Source organism: Triticum urartu, chromosome 3 (assembly GCF_003073215.2).
Source record: "Triticum urartu cultivar G1812 chromosome 3, Tu2.1, whole genome shotgun sequence".
Lineage (NCBI taxonomy): Eukaryota > Viridiplantae > Streptophyta > Magnoliopsida > Poales > Poaceae > Triticum > Triticum urartu.
Genome location: NC_053024.1, coordinates 126,534,483 through 126,551,914, shown reverse-complemented (window position 1 = coordinate 126,551,914; position 17,432 = coordinate 126,534,483).

Genomic DNA, 17,432 nt, shown 5'->3' with positions numbered 1-17,432 from the left:
CCGCGAACACCAACCAGGGCCAGGCCCACCTCTCTCCTAGGTGGTCTCAACCTGCCCTGTCGCTCCGCCACAAAGTAACAGTCGGGTGCCGTCGGGAACCCAGGCCCACCTCTACCGGGATGGAGCCACCTGCCCCTTCAGCCCCCAACTCCGAACAGTACCATAGGTAATGTAACTGTGTAAAGTATATAGTATATGCCCGTGATCACCTCCCGAAGTGATCACGGCCCAGTAGTATAGCATGGCAGACGGACAAGAGTGTAAGGCCACTGATGATAAACTAGCATCCTATACTAAGCATGTAGGATTGCAGGTAAGGTATCAACAGTTGTAGCAACAATCACAGGCTATGCATCAGAATAGGATTAACGGAAAGCAGTAACATGCTACACTACACTAATGCAAGTAGTAGAGAGAAGATTATGTGATATCTGGTGATCAAGGGGGGCTTGCTTGGTTGCTTTGGCAAGAGAGAGGAGTCGTCAACACCGTAGTCGACAACAGGGGTACCGGCAGCAGTCTCGGGGTCTACCGGAAAGAAGTAACGAAGGGGAACACAATAAATAACAGTGCAATCAAAGCATCACAAGGCATAACAGGACAATACGTGGTGCTAGGGGTGCATGGCAGACAAACAAGAGTGTAGGGCCACTGATGGAACACTAGCATCCTATACTAAGCAGTAGGATAGCAGGTAATGGTAACAACAGTAGTAGCAAGGACAGGCTATGCATCAGGATAGGAATAACGGAAAGCAGTAACATGCTACACTACTCTAATGCAAGCACTATAGAGAAGAGTAGGCGATATCTGGTGATCAAAAGGGGGGGCTTGCCTGGTTGCTCTGGCAAGAAGGAGGGGTCATCGATGTAGTCGATCACAGGGGTACCGACATCGGTCTCAGGGACTACCGGAAACAAGTAACGGAGGGGGAACACAATAAATAACAGAGCAATCAAATGTAACAAAAAGCAAGAAGCGGCAATACGTTGTGCTAGAGGTGACCTAACGTAGGGATAGGTGATACCGGCGAAGGGGGGAAACATCCGGGAAAGTATTCCCGGTGTTTCGCGTTTTTGGACAGATTAACCGGAGGGGGAAAGTTGCGTGTTTGCTATGCTAGGGATGTGTGGTGGACGAACGGGCTGCGTATCCGGATTCGTCTTGTCGTTCTGAGCAACTTTCATGTACAAAGTATTTTCATCCGAGTTACGGATTATTTTATATTAATTTTCAAAGTTTTAAATGATTTTCTAATTTCTGAGTTTAATTTAATTCGAAACTAAATTAGTATTTAAATGCTATGGGTACACAGAAAGTGTACCCAGAAGTGTGCAGCTGAGGCTGACAGGTGGGGACAGTTGACTAAGTCAACTACCCAGTCACTAGGTCCAGTCAGCAGTTGATTAGTCAGCTTGACTAGTCAAAGGGGTCTAGTGGGACCCCCCTGTCAATGTCTAGGCTAGTCCAGTCAGCAGTTTGACTTGGTCAATCTGGACAAGGGGTCCACCTGTCATTGGCTGATATTTTAACAGATCGTTTTTAATGGGATAATTATTTGACGGGGCCCCTGTCAGTGAGTCACCATTTTTTTACAGATTTTATTTATCCAAAAAAACATTAATTAGCGAGGTGGGGGCCGGTGTCAGGGAGTCGGGAGGTGGTTAGCTCATCGCTAATGAGACCACGTAAGTGGCTAACGGCGGTGATGGAAGAATGCGCCGGCGGCGGCCATTCAGAGGACTCCGGCCACTATTTGGCCCGGGGACGGTTCCCACGGCACGTGCTCGACGTCGCACGTCGACTGTTAACCACGGCTCGTGCGGGGGCTACCGGAATCAAATGGGGCGATGGCGTGCAGTGGCGGTGACATTGGAGAGCGCGGAGGGAGGCGGTTGCAGGGGCGGCCTGAGCGGCAGAGCTCCGGCGGGCGCGCGGTCACGGGACAGAGGCTGGGCACGGGCGCAGTGAGGGCACCGTGGCGGTGCGGCAGTAGCAGCCGTGGCTACGTGGCGCGCACGGGCGCGTGGGGGGGAGGTGAGCGGGCCACACGGCAGCGCGGGCGACAGCAAGGGAGCACGGCGGGAGCTAGCGGGTGCAGGCCACAGGCGGGGCACGGTGAGCAAGGGGACTGGAGGAGAGGAATCTCACGAGGGGATGTAGGGTCCGAGCAGTGGGGGTCGAGGAAGAAGACGGGGACGACGTAGACTGGCGGGGAGGCGACGCCGGCGAGGTAGCAGGCGATCCGGTGGTTGCGGCATCGAGCGGCGACGGGGTGGGGCCCCCGAGCACTGGGCACAAGTCAGGAGGAGGTGAGGACGGGGCAGCGACCGGGGCGCCGGCGAAGAGGGCGGCAAGGGGATGAGCGGCGATGGCGGGGAAGCACCAAGCGGCGTTGGGGTCGAGCCCTCGATCTCGATCCAGATCGAGGGGGGGGGGGGGGATGTGGGGGGGAGTGGGGTAGTGCGGTCGGGTTGGGGGGGTTAAGTGGTGCTGGGGCCAGTGAGCTGGCTGGCTGGGCCGTTGGCCCAGTTGGCCAGGGGGCCTTTTTTTGTATTTTAGTTTCCTATCCTTTTATGTATTTTATTTCTTTTTTGTTTTATTTTGTTCCCCATTGTATTTTAGTTTTGTAAAGTACAAAGATCATCCCTAAATTGGTAATAGAAATTATACCACTGCCACAATTAATTTGGCACCTAAATATATTAGTTTGTAATCGTTTATCATTTTAAAAGCATTTAAATAATTGTGTTTGCTTCTGTTTTAGTTTATTTAGTGCATTTAAATATTTTATTAAATGATGATTTCTTCACCAACATTTATTATGGATTATTTGACACATTAGGAACAATTTAGTTTTGACTTTTGAAAACTTTAATTATTTTGACTTTAATTCAAATTTGAATTTGGTTTGGTTCCGAGCTAACACGAGATTATCAACAATAATCGAGGTGACATGGCACCATTACCAGAGGGTTACTGTAGCTTGATTACCTGGGCGTCACAGAACACCAATGAGAACCTCATCGCTAAACAGCTACACCTGGAAGCTATGACCGACATGCTAGGCCGGTCTCACGGCCTTGCTCAGCAGCTTGCGCATCAGTTCCCCCGCAAGGCTAACCTTTCTTGAACTGTCTTGGAAGTGGTCTCGGTTCAGTATTATTTTGTTACGCTGCAATGGTGCCCAGTTTTTGTAATCTGCTTCTTCGTTGCGCTTTATGATCACTGGTGGCGAACTTTGATGCCCAGTGGATGTAATATACCTTAAATCCTTTATTGTGTAGTGTAGGTTTATTCTTAATTACTATGCCGTAATTTCTTTATTGTATAGAGTAGGTTTGTTCTAAATTCCTACTAGTTACGCAGCAGCCCGAAATGAACCCCGGCCCATGATTGTGCGAATCAAATCTCGGGCTTTTAACAGGACAAAATTGTCTGGGTGCTTTTTTGGCCCAATCAAATATCGGCTGTGAGCAGGCAGGATGCAAACCGGGCCGTAGTTATGCCCAACTATATGACAAGCTTTTAACAGGCCGAATTAAATATAGGGTCGAAATGTTAAATGGGCCCTTAACAGGCAAAAACTAATATCATGCCGAACTACTAAGTGGGCCTTTAGCAAGTGGGCCCAAAAGCATAGTGTCAAGTTGACGGGCCGAATCTGATATGGGCCATAATTGAGCCCAGAGCCTCTTAAAGGGCCGGACCTGATCTGGGCCGTAATTTGGCCTAGAACGTGGTAGGCTTTTAACGGGTCGGATCTCATATGGGCCACTATTAGGCCCGGAGCGTGGCAGGCCATTAATGGACTGGATCAAATACGGGCCGGCATTTGGCCCAAAACATGGCAGCCAGTTAATGGGCCGGCCTACTAGGGTCCTCAAAATCTTGTGGGCCTACTGCTGGGCCGGCCCATTAATGTCGGCGAAATCTCGTGGGCCTTTAGCTGGGCCGGTCCATTATGACCCGCAAGAATCTTGTGGGCCTTTACCTGGGCCGGCCCATTATGGCACCAAAAAATCTCGTGGACCTTTACTTGCGCCGGCCCATTATTGCCCACAAAATCTTGTGGGCCTTTAGCTGGGCCAGCCCATTATGGTCCGCAAAATTTCATGGGCCTTTAGGTGGGCCGGCCCATTATGGTCCACAAAATTTTGTGGGCCTCTAGTTGGGTCGGCCCTTTTAAACTTGCTAGGCCATGGCACATGTCGACGTATCATAGGCGCCTTCTGTCCAGTGAGTGGATGACATCTGTCCCGACGATGAGCCGACACATGTTTCCTCTAGCCAATGATGATTTTACACGTGGAAAATTCCCATTGGTCGGGGTTGTTAATGGGTTATTGGATCCAAAACCCGACCCGATAGCTTAACGGTGTTCCGTTACGGTGGATGCCATGTGTCGGTCACCCTTGACGAAAGCACTTCTGTGACGCGCGATTTATCGTCATGGAAGTGGACACTTCCATGATGATAATTTTGGTAATGTCATGGAACACTTCTACGACAGCACAGGTATGACTATCTTGATTCTGTCATAAATTTGTCATGGATGTACATGCATGAAAAAAAGCGACCTACTGTGACAAACACATATCATCACGGAAGTGTATTTTTTTGTAGTGATGGCAGGAACAGATTCATGATAGCAACTTTGCAATATCAATTCACTCACCACAAGACATTTCATGGCATGGCAAGGTGACCAACATGCAGTAGACATGTTCAAGAAGCTAAGCATGGCAAGAGCAAACTCATAGGGTACATGCATCACTATCAACATCCATGACAAAGTTGAATAACATGTTAACAATCTTCCAGGAACAAATAATTAGCAAAATTAAAGCATGGTAATGACATGATACACTACTGCATAATTACAACTAGAGGGATGAATGGATAGATCAATGCCACATCTTCAAAACATGCTTATTGAACTACCTCAAAATGTGCATGGATCTCATGGTAGCAACAAGTTTACTTGGCATCAAATGTAACAGGAAAATGACTTCGCAAAATCACTAAGTGTCTGAAAACAGCAACATTATGAAGCCTACTTTGCATGCTTGTGCTAGTAACCACATAGATCACAAAAATACAATACTTACACCCTTATAAATATGGCATGATGGAGCTCATAAAACATGTAGACATCATGCTCATAGGATGCACGCACAAAATGCAACAAAAATGAAATCATCAAGTTCTGTTAGCTTCCAGCAGACAACATCATATAGCACTTTTGCAATTATCATAATGGCATCACAATGGACAGTAACATGCATGCAAATGACACTAACATGAAGAGCATCACGAGACTAACATTTTGATAAAAAATATGAAAGAATCGGAGCACCGAGCACGTAGATATGGCATGATGAACAAGGCATAAAAATAATTGGATTTCAGGACTTAGTAGAAAATTGGACCTCTCAGTGCAGATCTAGGGTTCGCACGTAAAATGAGGACGGCCGGAGCTTGACGCGGGAGTTGGAGAGGGAGGAGGATGGAGAGGTCGAGGGTCGGCGGATCTGGGCCGGCGTCGACCGGGTTTGGCCGGCTCTAGCGTCGGCGACAAGGAGGGAGGCGCGGCGAAGGCGGCGTCACACGTGGCAGGGTGCGGGTGGTCGGCGGGCGGCGACGGGCGCGGCACCGCCATGGTCGGCAGGCGGCGGCCGGCAGCCGGCGAGGGTCACGGCGGAGGAGCGGCGGCGGCATGGGCGAGCGTGCATGTCGGGAAGGGCCGGCCTCGGGCCCGACGGGCTGTGGCTGCGGTCGGTCGGCTGGGGACACATTGCGACGTGTCATTGGTGCGGGGCGGCGACATGGGACGTCCGGCGGCGTGCAGACATGTCCGCCGGGCGAGAGGGAGGTTTTACGGTTTCGGTACGCAAATTTCCGGGGGAGGTGCATATTTATAGGTAGGTGGAGCTATGAGTGTCCAAATGAGGTGCAGTTTTCGCCCACATGATCATGATCGAATGACGTAGAGCATGGAGGGGGTTTAGATGGGTTAGTGGGCTGTTTTGGAGGGGTGTTGGGCTGCAACAAGAGAGAGGCTTTCACAGCTACCAAGTTAACCGTTGGGGCATCAAACGACCTCCAAATGGAACAAAATTTGACAGGCGGCCTACCGGTGATGTGCCAAGGTCACTCAACAAATCTCGGCCCATTTCGAGAACATTTTAATCCCGCTCACGAAACAAGATTAGAGGGGTGCAACGGGTGCATGAGAGAGTGTTGGATTGCTAAACAGACAACAAGGAAAATGACCGGATGCATGAGACGACACGAATGCAAATGAGATGCACATGATGACATGAGATGAAATGCATGACATGAACAAAATGTAAAACGAAAGACAAAAGCCCAACCATGAAGGGAATATCATATCACATAGCTGGAAATGGGAAGAGTTGGAGTTACAAATATGGAAAGTTACATCCGAGGTGTTACGACACTCCACCACTATAACAGGATTTCGTCCCGAGATCTAGGACTGAAAGAACTCCGGATATTCGGAAAGGAGGTGATCCTCGCGTTCCTAGGTGGCTTCTCGGTCGGAATGGTGTGACCACTTCACTTTCAGGAATTTGATTGACTTGTTGCGAGTCTTGCGCTCGGTTTCTTCAAGAATGGCAACGGGATGCTCATGATAAGACAAATCTTCTTGGAGATCAATCTCTTCGAAGTTGATAGTGCGCTCAAGAGTCTTGAAGCACTTGTGAAGCTATGACACGTGAAATACATCATGCAAATTTGCGAAGTTGGACGGAAGCTCGAGTTGATAGGCGAGGTCGCCTCTTTTGCCAATGATCTTGAAAGGACCCACCGCTGGTGCGCGTCAGCCCTAAACAAATGGTTTTTAACCCCTTTCCGCGACAGCATTCAGAACCGTCGCCAAATGAGTGTGGGAGATAGGGGGGTCCTTCCCACACGACCAGAAACCGTTGGGGATATGCCCTCCTAGCAAACATGCTCGGCAAAATGAGGTCGTGTGTGATCGGCGAGCACTCAAATATAGAAATACGTACAGTAGTGCTAAAAAATACAATTATACAGGCGATATCATTTCGGGTCGTAAGTACATCCCACACAGTCAGTCACCACCGAATGTTTCCGTTCGTATATACATCCCACATAGTCACTACAAGGAAAACGTTTGCGCAAGGTGGCGTAACGCAAATAGTTTTGAAGAGAATGTCTTGTGTGATTGTTCATTTATCCAACACGGTTTATTCCTAGAAACTTTTTGCGTTGCCTGAGATCATCGCCCATGGTGGTTTCTCATTAACCGTTTACAATAGGAAAACCCAATTAGCAAGCTAATTGGCCAATTAGCAGGCTAACTGCCCTATTATTAATAATCCATTTACTAATCTTGTAAACCTCAGTGCTTCCCATTGTTTCCCTGCAACACATATAAGGTAGTTAGTCATCAGGTTAAGTATCGGTTCGCATGCTATCAGTAAAATATGTTGATGATAAATAAGCACATTGCAGATTCATCAGATTAATTCAAGCCACATGGAAAACCCATTTATCCAAACCAAGCATGATTAAGAACTAGGAAATATAGCACTTGTATATGTTTCTCATGTATTAAGTGCTGCCAAATTGGATTTATTCCTCACATGGTATACAATAACATAATGTAGCCACAGCAATTGAACATCACATTGTCGAATTGAACCAAGCAGTTAACTAAACACCACAACAAATGAACCAAACGTTAACTGAGCACCACATTGCACAATATAACATACTCCTAATAGAAGATCAGATAGTTAAACAAACCAACCATGCTTAACAACTTGGAAATATAGCAATTGTATTTGTTTCTCATGTATTTAGTACAGCCAAATTCGATTTATTCCTCACATGGTATACAATAAGGGAATGCAGCCACACCAATTGAACGTGGCATTACAGAATTGAACCAAGTAGTTAACTAAACACCACAACAAATGAACCAAACGTTAACTGAGCACCACATTGCACAATATAACATACTCCTAATAGAAGCTCAGGTAGTTAACCAAACCAAGCATGCTTAACAACTTGGAAATATAGCAATTGTATTTATTTCTCATGTATTTAGTACAACCAAATTTGATTTATTCCTCACATGGTATACAATAACAGAATGCAACCACAACAATTGAACATCGCATTGCAGAATTGAACCAAGCTGTTAACTAAACACGACAACAAGTGAACCAAGCCACAGCAAATGAACCAAGCAGTTAAGTAAACACCAATCGAACAATATAACATACACCTAATAGAAGATCAGACAGTTAACCAAACCAAGCATGCTTAACAACTTGGAAATATTGCACCCTGAAGAATTGAACATCACATTTGAAGAATTGAACCAAGCAGTCAATTGAACACCACATTGCATGACATATAGAACATATACACTATAGCAGAAGATTGCATGGTGAAAGTAGATAGCACAATTCACTAGAATTTGTTAAGGAAAGGCAGTAGCTAGCAAACTGAACATGGGTCCTTATAGTGAGCTAATTAGACAAGCTACTCCTCATTATCGAAGATATCGATGACGATTGGCTCCTTGGACATGGAAGAGCATGAGGCCTCCGCATCATGGATGCCCTCATTGTAGTGGTGAGTGGCCTGAGCCGCTACGGGCACCAACCTTCTGGCTCTCGAGATGAGGTAAGCACGTGCACGCTGAGAAAACGCCTCGTAGTCTTCGTCGAAGGCACTGACGGTGGCCTCGAGAAAACGCCACGAACTGTCGTTTAAAGCAGCCAACCGTGTCGCGACGTCGGCGCACCAGGCGTCAATGTCGACGGCAAGGTGCTCCTCCAAGATCTGGGGGTCGGCACGAATGGAAGCCATCGAGACCTCATCCGTGCGTGCGGCTGCAATTTGCTTCTCCGCTGCCAAATGCTCCTTGAGGTCCTAGCTATACTACATGCACCATGGCATAGGCCGGCACTTATTTGGTGGAGGGGTCGGTGATTTGGGTGGAAGGTGTCGCGCTCGCGCCGGCGGTCGGGGCATGTGGGATCTGGAAGGAGGAGGAGAATGGGTGTCGGGTGTGGGTTACCTGCCTGGATAGGCGAGGCCGAGCAGCGTGAAGGAGGGTCACCGACGAGGAGGCGGCGGCGCTGCAAGCAAGGAGTGAAGGTTTCAACTTGGAAAGGAAGGCCGAAAGAGGGGAAATGTGGATTTGGCAAGGGGGAGGGGCGGGGAGGTAGATATTTTCGCGGAACCCAAAAATTCGGAATTGCTTGACACAAAAAACTGGCACGCAAAGTGTCATAAGACACGGTCCCTTATTCAGACACGGTCTGAAGATATTTTGTGTTGCATCTTACAAGGTTGGTTATAATAAACTGTGTGGGACCTACTTGATTTTTGGTCTTGATTTGAAGTACATAATGGGGTCACTCCGGCCATGGACGGTGTTTGAATTGCTAGACCTTTTATCTGCAGTGATCATAAAAGAATTGGAATTATTCACGGTTCGTTTGGACATTTTTATGCATTAATTGAGTTTTAATGCATTTATGTGCATAATTCAAATATGAACTACATGCACATGCTCCAGTGCATATAAATTGATTGAAAAATCAAATCTTTGTCCTTGGGTGCATGCTTAGGTCCCATGCAAGAAATGGGAATGAATTTCAAACACCATGGCACAGTTGATGGCTGGCAAAACATTGAGATGCCTGGTTTTTAAATTCTAGTAAATCCAAAACTCGTCTGAAATTTATGAAACTTGGCATGCTATCATGGAGCGTCATCAACATGCCGTGGTACAAATTTTGTCCCATTTGGGGCAGGTTTGGGTATATGCTTCTCACAACAAGCATGATGGTTTTCGGTAGGGAACGTCCCACCGTTGGGGATGAAACGATATCCATTGCCTCTTATTGCTTTCAAGTTTTTTTCACATGTCAACATAGAACAAAAGGAGTGTTGTGTGAATTTTTGTGATTTTTCGGGGTTCGTTTGGACATTTTTATGCATTAACTGAGTTTTCAATGCATTTATGTGCATAATTCAAATTTGAACTACATGCGCATGTTCCAGTGCATATAAATTGGTTGAAAGATCAAATATTTGTCCTTGGGAGCATGCTTAGGTCCCGTGCAAGAAATGGGAATGAATTTCAAACACCATGGCACCGTTGATTGCCAACAAAACATTGAGATGCATGGTTTTTAAATTCTAGTAAATCCAAAACTTGTCTGAAATTCATGAAACTTGGCATGCTATCATGGAGCGGCATTAACATGCCATGGTACAAATTTTGTCCCATTTGGGGCAGGTTTGGGTATATGCTTCTCACAAGAAGCATGATGGTTTTCGGTAGGGAACGTCCCACCTTTGGGGACGAAACAATATCCATAGCCTCTTATTGCTTTCAAGTTTTTTTCACATGTCAACATAGAACAACAGGAGTGTTGTGTGAAATTTTGTGATTTTTCGGGGTTCATTTGAACATTTTGTGCATTGCCAAAGTTTTTAATGCATTTATGTGCATAATTCAAATTTGAAATACATCGCATGCTCCAGTGCATATAAATTGGTTGAAAAATCAAATATTTGTCCTTGGGTGCATGCTTAGGTCCCATGCAAGAAATGGGAATGAATTTCAAACACCATGGCACCATTGATTGCCGGCAAAACATTCAGATGCCTCGTTTTTAAATTCTAGTAAATACAAAACTCGTCTGAAATTCATGAAACTTGGCATGCTATCATGGAGCGGCATTAACATGCTATGGTACAACTTTGTCCCATTTGGTGCAGGTTTGGGTATATGCTTCTCACAACAAGCATGATGGTTTTCGGTAGGGAACGTCCCACCTTTGGGGACAAAATGATATCAATTGCCTCTTATTGCTTTCAAGTTTTTTTCACGTGTCAACATAGAACAACAAGAGTGTTGTGTGTATTTTTGTGATTTTTCGGGGTTCGTTTGGACATTTTTATGCATTAACTGAGTCTTCAATGCATTTATGTGCATAATTCAAATTTGAACTACATGCGCATGCTCCGGTGCATATAAATTGGTTGAAAAATCAAATGGGTGTCCTTGTGTGCATGCTTAGGTCCCATCCAAGAAATGGGAATGAATTGCAAAGACCAGGGCACCGTTGATTGCCGGCAAAACAATGAGATGCCTGGTTTTTAAATTCTAGTAAATCCAAAACTCGTCTGAAATTCATGAAACTTGGCATGCTATCATGGAAGGGCATCAACATGCCGTGGTACAAATTTTGTCCCATTTGGGGCAGTTTTGGGCATATGCTTCTCACAAACCGTATGTTGTAGGGTAGAACCCTAATCGCCCGATCTTTCACGAAAGGAGCGGATTCCGCGAAGAGCACGAAGAACACGAGGGAAAACATGAGGGGAAACACAAGGGGAAACACAAGAGAATCACTAAACCAACAAGAAATAGTCACACATATGCTAGATCCTCGAGTACATAGGAGATCACACGATCCACAATCAACAACGGACGATACAAAAGGTAGCCGGTCTTCTCTGTGAGGAGGTCTTGAGGTTCTTCTCCGCAAGGAGGTCCTGAATCCAAAGGGATCTTCTCCGTAGAGGCCACAGTATCTCTCGTGGAGTAGATCCGATGTGGATGAGCAATGCTCTATCCCTAAATATGAGCTAAACCAATGCTAACCCTCAAATGGTGGAGGTGGAGGAGTATATATAGTCTTTGGCCACGAAGGGGTAAGAGAGGATACATGGGCCTCGGCCCGTTACTCTGCGTGCAGACAGGCGTCGGTCGTACGACAGGTACCGGACGTCTGGTGGCTCACGAGGGTCCGGTAGTCCGGTACTTGTCGGACGTCCAGTGTTTTGGATCTGGATAGCCATTGTCGGATTTACGGATGTTGTCGGTCGTCCGGTGGCTGATGGTCGTCAGACGTCCAGCCTTGGTCGGACGTCCGGCCGCTGTAGCTTTCATCGGCTGTTCCATCTGGCTGGTGGGGACTCCAGGCGTCGGACGTCCGATGACTGTCGGACGTCCAGGAGCTGATGCTTCCTGGCAGCTCTTCCTCTTGTTCCGTGCACTTGGTGGCCTCGTCGTCTTGTCCATGGTCTTCCTCTTTGTTCCTGGTCATGCATAGCACATATATTTGAGGTAGTAGCCATGTCTCACATGTAGAAAGTGAAGGTTCGTATATTCAAGGTCTCATCATATGTCCTATTGGGGCTTGGAGAGTAGTCGGAGTGTACATGGGGATGAAAGTGGGATGCTCCGCATAATCTCCCCCCCCCCTTGGGAAAGGGCCGACCTCGAATCGTGATCCTCATCACCATGGAAACGATTGTCGTGTACGGACTTGTGGTTGGACATAGTTGAAGACATGGTGCAATCCAAGTACTCCAAGGTGTCGCCGGAGTGGTATACATGCAAGAAAAACAAACACAAACGACAGTCGGAAATACAATGGTTAGCGCACACAAAGTGTCCATCATGTAAGAATGAGTCCGTGAGGCAAGATTGTTCGTGACAAAGCACATGAAGCTTAGCAAGATGATCTAGAATGATATGCAAAGCATTCATGGGAGAAAATGCATTCATTGTGCACACAAATGTATTGTGAATATGATCAATGCAACCACGATGCAAAATGATGTCATAGAGAGACGGTTTATCAGTAGCATGAATATGGCAATGGATGCTCAAGATGAGTATGTGATCATGCAATTGATGATGGGCAATATGATCATGATTTATATATATGCCATCAAGGTATATCACAGCAAATTTGCTAAGGAAATGCACAAGCTCATATATGATGGATGACATAGACAGAAAAGATGCAACAAGGCAATCATAATATGATTCAATCCATGCATAAGATGCAAATTTTTCATGAGTGTGAGATGTCCAATGAAAATGACATGTGTGAGAAGAATCAAAAATTATGGAGGTGTTGGTGTACCAATGCTCGATGTCGTGGCATGAGTGGCGGTTCGAAGGTGCATCCAATAAGTCCGAGCGCTCATCAATGCGAAGGTCCATAGAGCCAATCTTCAATGTCGGTCCTCCATCCAATAGGTGCAACATGTAGGCAATAAGAAGGAAACAACAATGAAAGAATGACCCATCCAATATGCGTATTTGAGGATGGCTCAAAGGGAAGGATTTTACCTTTAGGAGATTGTCGCAAAAGTTGGTGTTGCACATCGTGTATGCCTTCGCATGACCAAGTTATCGCATAAAGGCACCGCCTTGTGAATCCTTCAAAATGAAAGAACATGACAAAAACTTGGAAAAACAAATGAGGTTAGCGAAAGTGCAAAACCGATCATTCGTGTGGTAAGTTACCCAACAAGTGTATGCGTCATGCTCATCATAAGAAAGGACAAGGGAACGTTTCATAGTATGGAGGCATATGATGTGAGAACAACCGAATGCACTAGGCTCAATCAAACAAGCATGCATCACAAGTAATATGTCCAAGTCTCCGAGATCAATAAGCATAGATGCAACAATTGGAGGCAAGCGACAATGAACAAGATGTATCATGTGAGAGACATGAACATATATGTCATCAACCCAAGAAAGCAACTAAGAGTGTAACATGGGTGATGCGACAAAGCAAGCAATCATATGAATCAAGGCAAGCAAGCTAGTTGCTAAGATGCAACATACTAGAAGGAATCATGTCAAGTATGTCATGTGTGCAAATAGTGTTTATGAATAATGCACAAGACATATCACAAGCATGAAAGGAGGATATGAGCAAAATAGCATCAATAGCATGAGGCACATGATAAACATGGCAATAGCAACAAGGATCTCCACCAAGCATGCAAATACACATAGGAGTAGCATAATGGTGAATCATGGGTAGATGTAGGCAAGGGTCACAATTGCATGGCAAAGGCATAGAAGTAAGCATAACATGTAAAGTGAACACGGGAAAATGAGCATGAAGCGACAAGCGGTATATAGACCATAGTCGTGTGAGGGCCAAGTGAGAGAGATGCGCGTAGTCGCTGCGCGAAAGGAACAGTGGTAAGGATAGTCCACGGGATCCCAAGTCATCTTTGCTCTCAAGAGCTCGTTTCGTCAACTCTTGGGATTGAGAGGTTGACGAGTATACGGGAGTACCTACACAAAACAAAGACAAAGGGAAAATTGTGTGTGCATGGTAGATGTACACATCATTAATCATGATGCGCACATGCTTGTGTTGGTTAGCACAAAATATCCAATGCTCGAATAAATGAGATGCGTGATATAGAAACATGTCATCCATCATGATAGGTTTATTGTTATGTATAGCATAATGGAGACTCAAAGTGTGTAATGCATCACAAGAAATATGAAGAGCATTGTTATTCATGGAATGCATACGGTGCAAAAAATTATGACAACATCCAATACAAAGCATATTTGGTACAATGTGATCATGGCATGCATAGTAGATGAATTGCGCAAATCATGTAAAGGAAGCATGGCAATATCATCACGTGAAAAACAAAAGTCAATGACATCATCTCGTCATCTATGCCATAAGTGCAAATGAGAATTATTGTAATGGGGCATGCATAACTACTATGTTGAGATTGAAATGATGCAATATGGGATATCTCACTCATATATAGCATATGACAAGGTTAATGGATTGTAAAACATGATGTGACCAAAAGATTTTTCACATGATATCCTATGGAGCATAGCATCACAACTAGGAAAATCAAAATGCTCATCATCACATGCATCATAAATAGGTAAGTCATGACATGAAGAAGTGGCACTAGCATGAAGCATGGGAATAGGTGTGTCAACATCATGCAATCAATCATTCATAAAATAGTCCACTATTGGGACATGCGAAGCACAATCACCTATGTTACCTTTGCAGCATCGCTCATGTGTTGTAGGTGAGGTGTCGAAGACCAAGTCGTGGTCATCTTCATCTTGATGGAACCATGTGGGGGGGTGCATATTCTTCCACCATGGCCATTGTTGTCTCCATTGGAGGTATGGACTCGTCGAGGATAGGCATGTCATAAAGTTGGAGACCTAGCACCAAAGAAGAAAACAGACTAGGAGTATAGGTTAAGTCATTAGAAATCAAAGTGGCCTCACTTGTCGTCTCAACTACCTCACTCACTACATGTGGTGGCTCACTCACTCCCTCTTGGATGCTCTCAAGTGTGGGGCTAGTGGTGGTCACACTCATCCTCTCATAGGAAATTCAATCAATGTCACTCATATCACTCGTGGGGTGGTGGCTCTTCTCACATGGCAATTGGGGCATCTTGTCACATGCCGGTGTCGGAGATATGTTGGTACAAATGTCTCCATGCTCAATCATGTCTTAGTCGTAGTTGTAGCCGTGGATGAAGGCCGAAGATGGCACATCATCACTCTCCTCTAAGACCAAAGATAAGGTCTCATGTGCGGTCGCGTAGCTTGACTCGAAGAATGAGTCCAATATGGGCGCCGTCTTCAAGTTGTTGAAGAGGTTCATGCTCGTCGTCGTTGTCAAAGGGGATGGCCCTTGCTCGACCTTCTTGCTTGGGGGGCTTCCGAAGATGGAAGTGTCGCCCTCGCTCATAGGTGGCCACCTTGTACTTGATGATGTCGATGTAGGCGAACTGACGGGAAGTAGGTGAAGATGCCGTACATCCAAAGGCAAAGATGCCTTGATAGCACTTGGCTAAGATGCCGAAGTGGTTGGTGTAGCCGTAGCTCCGTCTTGGTGGTGCTTGTCTCACGGTCTTCTCTTGTGGTCATGAAGTTTGGACTTGGCGTGAAGTAGGGATTGTTGGGACTTGTAGGTAGGCGCATCTCGAGCATCTTCATGATGATGTTGTCGTTGTGGTGCTTGAGCTCGATGGCGTTCGTCGTCGTCGTGCACATGATGCTTGGAGGTGACTTGCCCTTCATGACGAGGTGGATCACGAACGTGATGGTGGTCGCCATGGAGATGTGGATGTGGATGACTTGTGCTTGTGTCACTTGGGTGCTCCGAAGATGATCGATTTGCTCGCCGCCGACTTGAAGATGATGAAGGGGAAGTAGACTTGATCAAGGCCCGAATCTCCTCCATCCTTGCATCTTGCTCCTCCTTTTGTGCGGAAAGCTTTTTGTCGATGTAGTCCCTTTTCCCCGCTTCGGAGTGACGAACGTCGATGGAGAGCTTCTCAATGCGCTCTCGCAATCTTGATTGTGCGCCTTGCATTTGTCGTTGTAGATCGAAGATTGATGCTTTGGTGATGTAGTTGTTCACGCAGTCGTTGTTGTCGAAGATCGGAGATGAAATGCCTTGCCTATCCATCACAATACTCGAGAAAATATGAGTGGGAGAAAGAGAAGAACGAATACCAAATGTACCTTGACCGAAGTTGAAGGTGGATCAATGATCACTCCAATGTGGAACAAGGTAATATCACAATTGGTACCAATTCTTGTCGGTTTCTCACACCTACACAAATAAGGCTTATGGTGGGGCTCGGTGAGGATAGTGGCACAAAAATTTGATGCAGAATGTTAGCAAGAATTAATAATGTTGAAAGAGATTCACAAATTCACAAGTGAAACAAGTAGACCAATAGCAATATGTGGCACACGGAAACATACACACGGATAGATAAATGGGGTCGTGCAACCAAGGCTGAGCACAAAATGTGGAATCCATGGAAAACTCTCGTGTTGCACAACTCAACAGAGACGCTAGCACGATTGCTCTATAGGCGGATACGAAACTTGTGCACAACCTATGATATGCAAAATGTATGAACTTCTATCCCATGTATGCTATATATGTATGATGCTCTGGTGGTATGACCCAAGATGATCGGATGTGACAATCTTATGCAATGTGGTATGATGCTATGGCACTTTCCTACAAGCTCTTTGTTCACTCTTTTTCTTTGCTTAAAAGCTTTTTCTTTTTTTCTTTTTTTTGTATATGGCCACAATGCGAAATGCACAAACCAAGATAGCAATTGTGTATATGCGGGAACAAACTTGAGGCACAAGGGATGATATGATGATACCAATATGATATGGTATGTATGCAATGTATGGTATAGACCACTAATGTGCACAAGTAACGTTGCCGGCAATACTCAAATGGCTAGTCTCGATAGGCAAGTGACGCAAAATGGGCTAGGGGTTATCAATGCAATGGCAAGGGAATATACAATGTAGGGATACCACGATACCAAGATTATATGGAGGTTACCGTCCTTGGCGATGATGAGTGGCGGTGATCTTGATGGAGATACCAAGATGATGGAGACTCGTCCCTAAGTAGCCGAAACACCTTAGGAAATGGAAAAACCGCGAACTCAAAATCTCAAATGTCAAATGGTGGTACAGGATGCGGTGGTGGTTGTGGAAGCTCAAAGGGATTGCGGAAATGCAATGATGGGTTATGCGAGTAGGCAAT